Raw genomic sequence first — 11,526 nt, forward strand, 5'->3', positions numbered from 1 at the left:
TACTTAGTTTATTTTTCCTTAATATGATATTTAACGAACGTTTTTATGTGTTTTCGGTGTTTTTTTTTTTTTTTTTTTTTCGTCATATTTGGAGTTTTCTTCTTAGTTTCGGGCGATCGCTTTAAAAAAAAAGATTAAATCACACATGGAACTAAAAGTCTTATAATCGATTTTTCGTAGTATTAAATGTATTTGTTTTTTTTTTTTTTTTACTTATATTTATTTATTTATTTCTTTTTTTCCTCTTTTTTCTAACGTTATTATAACAATAATTAATTCATTGTGCATTATTTCAATGGTATTCTTGAAAAATATTTAAAATAAACTAAAAATGAATAAAGTAATTAATTTACAAAACGAATACAACTTTAGTTAAAGACTTTTTCTTTTTTAGTATTGTTATTTAACACTCTACTCTACCCTTTGGGGATATTATGTAATATTTTGTTTGAAAAAATGTTACCTCACCATCATCGCTTCAAAAGAGGAGAAGAAGAAGGAAATTGGTTTGGTGTTTGGAGTTTTTGTTGAAAAGGCACGGCACGTAGGTGTTTTGGGAGTGTCCTTTAAACGGTTGTAATCATTTTCAAGCATTTTACAGGCGAAATATTCATTTTTGCGAACGGAAGACAGACAGACGGACATACTCAGGTACATTTCCAATTTGAAACATGTTAAGAATTTATATACTCTCTGGAGTTTTCGAAGGTTACTTTTAAGCGTTGAAAATATATTGAATAAAGAAATGAAATATTGATACCCATCGTCTATAGACATAGAATACAAGTTCAAATTTTTGCAAAACTATCTGCTGTAAAATATATGAGCGAGTAGTGAGTAAAAAATCAATTTTTCATTCTTTCCCAATTTATGATGTCCCCGTAGTAACGTAGCACTGTAGGCGTGTCCTTCAGCTGATATTTTCGGTTTCTTGATCAGAAGGCATTACACAGACGGACAGACGCAAGCGCTTAAATCGATTCAAAATTTCATCATGATCAAGAATGTAGATATTTTGTGGGGTCCCTGAAGCTTCGTTCTGGGCGTTGCAAATGAACATAGCCCGCGTCCTTCGATGATGGGCATAAAAAAGCCCTTGAAACTTTATCTAAAGACATTTAGCATCAACTGGTCATTAATTAATGGGCTAGAAAGTCACTTTATTACGATTTTTTTATTTGCATCTCTTTGCGCGACTGCCGAGACAATATTTGTAATATTTCTTTGTATTTTATATAATATATGTAATTTTTATTATAATTTTTAATATAATTGTTTTTTTTTTTTTTTTTATGTCTATATAATATTCAGGAATTTGCTTTCGTAATATATCTTCATTGGCTTAAGGAAAGGCTTATTGTAATATTGTAAATTTAAATAAATAAATTAATAGATAAATAAATAATTTATATTGAATTTTCGATCCAATGCACTAAAATATGAACATCTCTTGCTCTCAAAATTAATTTTCTATTTTTTAGCCCCATCACTCATTTAAGGTCAAAATATATCCTAAACGTAATGGCTCTCAACTGAGTTCCAATCGGTGTATAAACATGCTTAAGTCATCATATCTTAATGCAATAATCTATATATGCGTGAAATAATTATATTAATTATTTTTGTATATGAAAAGCTTATGTGGCTTTAGCTTTTTACAACAGTTTTACAATCACATACGTTATATACGTCAGAGTCATGTAAGAAGACGCTTGTAGGGCTGTTATGAGGCTTAGGGCGGGAAAAAATTAGACTCCTAAACTCCTATAAGAGATCCAATTTCCAGTATTCTAATTGAGGGAATGGCCGGAAAAGTAATTTGCATTAAAAGACTAAAACAAATAAGATTTATTTACAATTGATATAATTATTGGATGGAAAATTTTCTATAAGTTTTCTTAAAAGTTTTAACTAATTCCGCGTGTAAATAAATATGAAAATTAATTATTATTTTATTTTTTTTTTTTTTTTTACTTCATTGAAAATATCTATCCTAGAAATCAACGAAGTAAGAAAATTAAATTACGTTGAGAACGAATCTTTTACACCCATCATCGTTTACCCCCCAAAGAAGTAAAATAACAAAATGCTCATGCTCTATAATATGGAGTGGGAGCGGTTGATTTCTTCTATTTTCAAAATAAAAGTTTTCGCCGTAGAAACATATGGGTCTTGTCGGCGTGTTCTTTGAAAAGTTTAGATCAATTCCAAATTGACCTTTTGCAAATTTCTTCATTTTCGCCAGCGGGAGCATGTGTATCACAAATACTACAAAGAGACAAATGGACAGACGAACAGGCGGACATGTTTTAGTAACATTTAAGAGTTGAAACTGGGTAAGAATTTGTATACTTTATGCAGTTTTTGAAGCTTACTTTTTTTACGCGTTATAAAGATATTGAAAAAATAATTCAATTTTGATATACTATAATATTGGGTAGGCGTGGGAAATTTTTGTCCATTTTTGTGTACAAATGCTGCAGCATCGCCCATAGAATATCTGTTCAAGTTTTTATGCATTTATTTGCCATAGTTTATGAGTAATGATCAAAAAACTAATTCTTCATTTTCTTGGAAAAACAAAGGCGTTCTTAACCGATTTGGCCTATGTTTAATACGAACCTATGTGCAAGAACTACCAATGTCAAATTTGAAGTCGATAGCTTCGTTTTTGAAGCACAGAAGAATGTTTACAACAGATATACAGCATAGACAGATAGATAGACGAACATGCTTAGATCGATTTCGAATTTGATACTGATCCCGAATGGATATACTTTGTGGGGTCTCTAAAGTTTCTTTCTGGGCGTTGCAAACCTTTTGACAAAATGAATGTATCCGCTCATTCTTCGGTGATAGGTATAAAAACTGAAAGAATAATTAAAAAATAGTGACACAACATTTTTCTGATATCAAAATGCTTTCTTCTGCAAATGAAACTATTATTATACCCTGTACAATTTTCCGTAATATGCTCTTCAGTTTCCTTTAAACAATAAATTCACAAAACAACAATCAAAAGCGTATCTACGTTCCACGTCCAGAAATATTCCGAGAACAGTTGTCAGGTTATCAGTTAGTTTATGTGCGCTCGTCCATCCCTTCTTTTTTTGATATGTTGCTGGAATTTGCAAACTAACAAAAGCGACCGTAAGAAAATGTAAATTCGAACTCTTTTTGATCTTGATTGTATTCGAAAATTTGTGAAAAAAAAAAAAACAGAAGAAAAACAACAAAAAATTCCAAACAATTTTTTTTAATAATTTGCCGAAATGATAAAAGTCCTGGAAAGTATTCCCGGAAAGATGCGATTAGCCAGTCGCCAGTGGGCTTTTAGCTTAGCTTCAATTTTCTTATTTATTATACACATCACAACAGATATATCAGCTATGTTTATCCAATGATTGTACAGCATATGTAAATATGTATCGGAAAACTCGTAAAACATAATACAGTGACCAAAAAATAAATGAAACTTGGGTATTATGCAATCGTGAAACTACTTTTATTTATTTATTTTTTTGTGTATTGGTACCATTGTCTTTAACATCTATGTAGAGTTCGATATCAATATATTTAACTGCTGTGGACTTACATGTCTTTTTGCAAAGATACAAAAATGAGTTTTTTCGATTTCCACTATGTCTGTGAAGCAACGATTTCGGACTATGAAAGGACGTACGACCTGAAATAACTGACCAATCGGATAAACATCATGCTAAAGGCGACCCAAGATCGAAAAATCCAAATGCCAAAGCTTGGAACTATGTGTAAGACCTGAAATAACTGGCCGATCGGATGAACATCGTGCAAAAGGCGACCCAATATTAAAAAATCCATGCCAAAGCCGCATCATTAGCGAAAGTGGAGCTTGGATCTATATGTAAGACCTGAAATAATTGGCCGATAGGATGAACATCATGCCAAAGCCGACCCAATATTAAAAAATCCATGCCAAAGCCCCATCCTTAGCGAAAATGGATCTTGGATCTATGTGTAAGACCTGAAATAATTGACCAATCGGATGAACATCGTGCAAAAGGCGACCCAAGATTAAAAAATCCGCGTCAATGCCGCTCATAAGCCGGGGTGATGCCAAAAGTTCTCTTTGACTGTCGCGGTGTTTTGCGCTATGAATCTTTCCGACAGGTCAAACTGTTAGCATGGAATATAGGCGATAATAGGGTTTTGAACGAATAAATATATATTTTTCATTTTATAAACAAATTCGACTTAATTTTTTGGTGACACTAATACATGAATATTCTTCCAGTTTGGTCCGGTCTATTGCCTTGTGTACAAAAAAGCGATACTGACCTTAATGATTAGCTAATTAATTTTTCATTGTCGTTAAATTTAAATTAAATAATTGTTGTTCTCTCTTTTATTTAACCTGAATTCCGACTTGATAAATTTTTTAAAGCGTTAAAATTCGTTCCAGGTAACATTGATGAGATTCTTCTAAGGGAAGTTAATTCTTTTCAAGGATCTTTCTTAATAATGTGTAAATTATATTATTATATAGAATGTAATTTATTAAAACTTATTTTCATATTTCACCTACCAGCGGGTATTGAAAAATCATCTGACCCGAAATGTTACTCATACCGCGCTTTACGACATTCCACTATCACATCACATTATCGCATGGCAAAAAGTTAGCATTTGTCAAATATTAGCAATGCATAGAACATAGACTGCATAACTGGTATAACATTTTTTTTTGGTTTTTTTTTTTTTTTTTGCGTATTTCTTACTTTTAATATCATAAGGAAGTCGTCCAAGTAACATACAAATTAGATTTGTAACTTCAGCTACATCATCCGATAAAGTAAATAGGTTAAGACATGTCCATCTGTCCATGTACATCGAGGACATACGCGTGCCTTAAAAAAGTTCAAGTGCACATACATGTATTCGTCAGTTACATTTACCGATGGAATGAAGGAAGAAAGAAGGAAATGTTTAAGAAAACTTTCTTTTTCTTTTTTTTCGCGATATCTGCAATAGATCTCGATTTAAAATATTTCATGCCGGATTACTATTAATATAATAATCAATGCGCCGATCCTCCTTTAATAAGGGAGTATGATAAAATATTTTTGCATATATATCCCTATAATCATATGACATTTTCGATACGCACGATTCCATCCGAAGACATATATGAACTATTTTTTCCATTCGTTTTAAAATATTTTTATTAATTAATTATATTACTATTATTTTATACTTTATATATTTTATTATTATATTTCACAAACTAATGTTTGGTAATATATATACAAAAACGCCCCCTTTTAACAGTAATAGACAAAATACATTTGAAAAGACTTTTAAAAAAAAAAAAAACTAAACTTCTAGATGGAGCCACTTGTATTAATATTGAGAACACGTTTTACAAAATGAAGCAAATAAAATAAATTCTCATTATGAACAGAGACAACCAGATATACCAGATATAGATTGTACATAAATAGTAGGAATTCGAAAGCTTTTTCGATTTTCTAAAGGGAAAAAATTACTTGAGCTTTCTTGTTTGACAAGGCGAACGACAGGAGACGAAGAATATGAAAATAAGAAAGAAAAAAAGAAAACGAAAAAAGTGATATATATGTAGAGACAATTAAAAACAAAAAAACAAAAAAAAAAAACAATTGATTTTGTTACAGAGTGCGGGAGAGGACGAAAAAGAGCAAGAGAGAGAGAGAGAGAGAGAGAGGGAGAGAGAGTAGCCATACTTGCATGAATTATGATCAAAATACCATCTACAAATGACTACTAACCCCACCAATACCAATACCTTTACATTAGACATTAGACATTAGGCCATTCACACATCTACCAATTAAACTAAACAAAATAATAGAAGAATTTTGGCAATAAGCCAAAGAAATATTCAAGAAAATCCAACAAATTTGTTGACATAGAAATACAATACAAACAATGTCCAAAGACAAACTAATGAAAATATATACAAACACATGCATATTGAATCAAGTTATTTGATAAACGCGAAAAATACTTGAATTGTGTCTATAGAAAGCCTATCCTTTCGAAATACTTTAAAAGTTGTATCATATTAAAGGTATTGAACCATCAAACAAGTGTTTGTTTGTTTTTTTTTAATTTTTAATAAGCAACTGTATCAATGTAGATTTTGACTTTTATTTTAGCTATGATTGATTCATGCCATCGTTATTATGAAAATGATATCATTTGTAAATTGAGTGATAAAAATTCACTCTTGATACACGGGTCCTTGTCACTTTTCCACATTGATCTGCGCTTATTTCAACAATGACACGAACAATCCCGACGAATCAAAGTCATTGCGAGTTCGTTAAAGTTTATTAAAGTAAGCCAATGCTCGAAGATAGCATCAAAATAAAACTTCCAATAGCGTTATAATGCATGACATCCGTGGCAAGCTCACATAGACAATATTTTCTTAAAATCGTAGTATGATCTGAGCCGAAATTATTTACTTACCTTGTGCCACATACGAGGCATTCCCCATTCATTCTAACTTTAATGCCTAATATTCATGTTTTCATTCCACAAACCTCAGGCGAAAGTTAGTTTTGTGCACGCAATAATTCTTATTTACAAAATGATTTAAACAAATATGAACTTCATCCTCTATGAACGAAACCTAACTCTGTGTTCGTTTTTTTTTTTTTGTAATAAGTTTTAATAATTTCTTTACGCTGTACAACTATGTATGTATGTATTGTATTCCACAAATAAAATGAAAATGTTCGAACAATGTATAGGAGAAAAATGTGATCCAAACCTCAATCAGGCTTGCTTTCGCAACTCTGTATTTCTGATCATTATCTATTCATATATATATACATATATATACACGTAAAGAACGACGTTTTACTAAAGCATCGTTGGAGTAGCTCAAGCTCATACCTAAAAGCGTATTCCAGAAGTGCTTCGAGAATTGGAAAATGAGCTGGCACAAGAGTATGATATCCAAGGGGACAAAGCAGATATTGATGAATAAATGAATCTTTTTGGAGAAAAATAAAAAATTCATCTTATTTTGTTGGACACACCTTCTGTATATAAATTTCAAGTTTTTTTTTTTTTTTTTTTTTTTTTTTAATTAAAACTGAGCACTGAATTATAATAATTTTTTGCAGTAAACAAAACTAAAAGCCCGCACATAAACGTAAAACATGTGCGAGCAAATATATAGAAAAGTTTAGAAAAAATAATGTAACGAAATAAATAAATAAACAATTTTGCTTGGCAGGTGATTTTAGGAAACAAGGCATCATCAGTCACTACTATGACTACAAGAGGCCACCAATGAAATGGACTTTTGCTTAGTAGTGTCTGAGTTTGCAAGTTTTTTTTTTTTTTTTTTATTATTATTATTATTTTATTTTTTTTTTTTATTTTTTATTTTTTTTTTTTTTTTGTTTTAAGGAAATTGACAAATCCTTGACATTGTGCACAACTCATATGTCAGTCACAGCGTATGCCTCTTGAAATCAGATAGAGACGAGCCAAGAATTTCATTCTTTTTGTTATTTTATCTCTCCTACGATAAGTGGCGGCAGCGTGAAACCGTTTCACACCAAGCGTGTGCATCACTTTTTCGGATGCTTGACACACTTCGTGTTTAAAAATAAACCTTTCAACATCATTCGCATAAATTTTTGTCATTTTAAATTACAATCATTAAAAAGAATTGATCTTATGACAAAAGAAAAACAAACTAATAATGAAAAAAACAACAATAAAAACAAAAAAGAAAAGAAAAACCCAAGTTAAGAGTCTTTACAAAAAAAGGCAATTATATTTGTTGTTGTTGTTTTTTTTTTTTAATCCCAAACAAAAGAATTCTATTATTACGAAATGAAAACATTGCAGAAAAACTGAAATGTACTTGGTTGCCAAAATTAATTGTTTTCTTAATTAATATAAAAATTGGCTTAAGTTGCTCATTAATCATAGTCTTTATATAATGACAATTAGTAATAAACCGTTTTGTGCGATAACAAAATAAAAAACAAAATAAAAAAGTAAAAAAATAACCGCAGCAAAATATTATGTGCACTGTCTCATCTTTTTTTCAAAAGCGCAAACATCATACGTACAGCGTAGTAATTCTCTGTTTCTTTTACATGACATAAAATTAATTAAATGAAAACTGCATTATAAAGAACTGCATGCAGGACAATACAAAACGAGACAGAAAGGAAGAACGCTCTCTTTGAGGACAAGCTTGGAATATAGATAAATTGCAACTGATCTTTAAAATATATGAAATTAGACGAATTTTTTTGTTATTTCTGCAAAAAAATTAAAAATTACTTTTAAAAAAACTTTCGCTCTTCACTTCACAGCATTGAAAACAAAAGCTTTGAAATTGCTTGAGAACTTTCTAATAGGTAAGGCTACCTACTGAAATGATCGACTTTATTAAAATCTCAAAGTCTATTCCCAAAATGTAACGAGACAAATACGTAACTAGATCCGAATGCAGGAAGAAAGAAAATACGTAGCATATTACAAATAAGTGAGAGAACTAAATATTGCATTAAGGAATTGAGAAAATTATTTTCACTTAAAGATGATATATCTTGCATGAGATATATATATATAGCTTCACAAATAAGTGCATGCAATAAGAAGTAAGAAAATTATATTCGGCCGTGAGCGAATCTTTTATACCCATCACCGTTATCCTAAGGAAGACAAGAAAAGCAATGAAATGAAGTAAATTTTCATTTTCAATAATATGGAGTGGACGGACACAGTTGAGTTTTTCTAATTTCAAAATAAAAGTTTTTGTCGCCTAGGCGGGTGGATGATGTAGACGTGTCCTTGGAAATGTTTACGTCACTTCCAAATTCTCTTGCAAATTTGTAGGCAATATTTCACGATTCCGCAAACAGGCGGACATGCTTTACTGCACGCAAAAATTTGAATTCGAGAGTCGAGAGTCGAGAATTTATATACATTAAGACAGTTTTGAAGCTTGTTTCTGCGAATTATAAAAAAAAAAAATTGAATTTTGATAAATTATAATATTGGATAGGCCATAGATCAATGTTTGCATTTTTGTAGAAATCAAGCGTAAGTTCAAAATTGTTGTACATTTATCTGCTACAGTTTATAAGTAATGAGCAAAAAACCAACTTTTTATTCCCTTTGCTGTTGCGAGTGTGTCTTTCGATGGATTTGGCCCATTTTCAATACCAACCTGTATGCAAGCACTTCCAATATTCTTGACAAATTTGAAGTCAATGGGCGGCCAACACAGATATTATATAAACGGACAGATGAACACGGACGGCCAGACGGACATGTTTAAATCGATTTTGAATTTAATGCTGATCAAGAATATATACATACACATATATGCACACTTGATGGGGTGTCTGTAGCTTCTTTCTGACAAAATGAATATAGCCATCATCCTTCGGTGAGGTCGACACATAAACGGAGGCAAGGTTCCAATTAGCCAATATACCGCTTCGTGAACTAGCGTTTATGTTTTTACTTGAATAGCATTTCGTAGGCGATTTTAAGAATTCCATCTCTTTTAGAAATGATTCTTTGGTAATTGTAAGCAGGCTCTTGCTCCAATTTAGATGATTTTCAAACCGAACAAAAGCGAGAAGGAAAAATTCGACACCAAGCTCGACACTTTTCTTAGTAAAGTTTTTTAATTGCATAACAATGAAATTGCGATCGCATAGTGTAATATTTTTTATCCCTTAAATATCAATATGCGTTAAGTTTTAGGATTTCACAGAGAGATGGGAGAGCTCGATAATTGTAAAGAAGAAGTGCGCACCAAAGTACTATATGTAAGCGGTCATACATAGAAGACAGAAAATCGCAAGATTCTATAACAATAATTACTTAAGAAAGCACAGACACAAGCGCATACAAGCATTTCTATGATGCCAGATCTAGTGAACATAATTCACTATCCCATAGGGATGTTCATAATGTGTCTTCATCTTACATACACATACTGCAAAAAATTCAATAAATGCATTCGCTTCCGGTTGTTTCACTCTCTCATTCTCTTTCATAGCGTTTATCTGCTGTGTATGCGTTGACCTATCATCTAATAATTTTCCCGAACGCAAAATGTCCTGTCGTATAATGGATAATCTTTTCGATAAGGTCAATGAAATGCTCTACGCCTATCAGATTAGATCTTCGCATGCCATATGTAAATACTTTAATGACTCGCATAGTCTATTTTCTATCTTAGACGATGAGGATGATGATAAATTTGTAAAGAGCAAACTTGCGAAAATTAATTAATTAATTCCACCCACTTATGCATAAAAATCGATTGTATGTTTATCATAACGATGATGTGATTATTTTATATAGGTACATATGTATATATCATGCTTAGCAAAGATTGATCTAATGTAGTTATGGGTCACTACCTATACAAGTCGGCATCGTTTCTTCAACCGAGGGAAATTGCTTATCTGTCCAGTGAGAGACGCTCTTTAACATATGTATTTAAATCGATTTAACTGAGTGTGACCAGCTATTTGTAGTTAAACATTCTAACCAATCATATTCTGCTAATCTACGCTACATAAAAATTAGGACATTTTCTTCCTATTCCAAGGTTTAAACCAAGCTTGGTCTAATAGTACGATTCTTCTACACTGTCTACAATTATATTTAGATTATATAGTATAGAGCCCCACTACTTATTTATACTATAATTTTATTTCACTGAGCATTCTTTTAAGCATCTACAATCGTTTTCATTTCTCTCATACACTTGTACTTACCACTACAAATACATTGTTATCGATATTACACAATCTATATTCTGCTTGCGTAGGAATTAATTATTGCTGCGACTACAATTTATCCAAATACATATAGATGTCAAAGTAAAAATAAAAAAAAGGAATAAAATTTTGATATCTTATAATGCTGGCCAAGCGTGGCCGATGTATTTAATTTACTGGCAAATCAACTCTAGAATACCGGGCGAAGTTTATTGTTGTAGTTTGTAAGTGAGTTTATTAAGTTTTTTTCCGCGTTTTAAATGAAAATATTCTTAAATTACGTGGTAATGTAGGCACGATCTTGGACCGGATTGATCCTTTTTTAATAACGATATGCGTGAACGAATTTCTTTACTGTGTTTATCAGATATAAGATTGATATGTTCAGTTTCGCGATTAGAAGAATATTTATCATCCAAATGGATAGATGGACATGCATGTCATCAAAAATATATAGGCATCCGTTGAGGGGTCCCTAAGGCTTGTTTCAAGCTATTGCGAACATTTTAATCAAATAATTGTACTCCGTATACTTTCGTGATACATACAAATGAACTAAATACTTTCAATCATAGCAATTTATGTTACAATTTTATGATTTGTTAACGATAACTTGAAAATAAGTATTCACATTATGCGTAGGACAAATATCCTCTAAGATGGACAAAACGAAATGTATCGATCCTACGAAGCTAGCCATGTGTCGAGAAGAAGTTTAATCAGTATT

General features: G+C 31.3%; 1 protein-coding gene across 3 annotated transcripts in view; it reads left to right on the forward strand.

The window, feature by feature from the left end:
* LOC119645211 (titin) overlaps window positions 1–11,526 on the forward strand; it is a 152,221-nt gene that overhangs the window by 123,848 nt on the left and 16,847 nt on the right. The window lies entirely within an intron of this gene.

The sequence above is a fragment of the Glossina fuscipes genome, unplaced genomic scaffold (assembly GCF_014805625.2).
Source record: "Glossina fuscipes isolate IAEA_lab_2018 unplaced genomic scaffold, Yale_Gfus_2 1, whole genome shotgun sequence".
In the NCBI taxonomy this organism is placed as follows: domain Eukaryota; kingdom Metazoa; phylum Arthropoda; class Insecta; order Diptera; family Glossinidae; genus Glossina; species Glossina fuscipes.